Source organism: Bufo bufo, chromosome 8 (genome assembly GCF_905171765.1).
Source record: "Bufo bufo chromosome 8, aBufBuf1.1, whole genome shotgun sequence".
In the NCBI taxonomy this organism is placed as follows: domain Eukaryota; kingdom Metazoa; phylum Chordata; class Amphibia; order Anura; family Bufonidae; genus Bufo; species Bufo bufo.
The window spans coordinates 209,213,802-209,214,202 of NC_053396.1; positions in this window are offsets into that span (position 1 = coordinate 209,213,802).

A 401-nucleotide genomic window follows, 5' to 3' on the forward strand; every position below is an offset into this window, starting at 1 on the left:
TGCCGCCATCTTGCTGCTCCCAAAGCTGGGCGCTGGCTTTCAGGGGGCGTAGCCTCTGATGATTTATCTAAACGGAGCCGACAGGAGGGAGTAATGGCGGGCCGACAAGAGGGACAGAGCTAGACGGAGACGGACAGACCCGGGGAGAGGTCGCGGAGGTCTGAGCCCGAGGGTGTAGCAAGATGGGACGTGCGCCTGTAAAATGACCTGATGTGACCTCAAGAGAAGGGTGTGGCAAGATGGCGGGGGGGGGGGGGGGGGCGGTGAGATGAGGCCAGAGCCTGTCTAGGAGGAGAAAGATGGCGGAACTTCCGGTTTCCTAATATGGATATTATTTATATTTTTGTTACGAAGTAAAAATAATGTCATGTGACCCCGTATCTGAGGGGCGGGGCCTATAG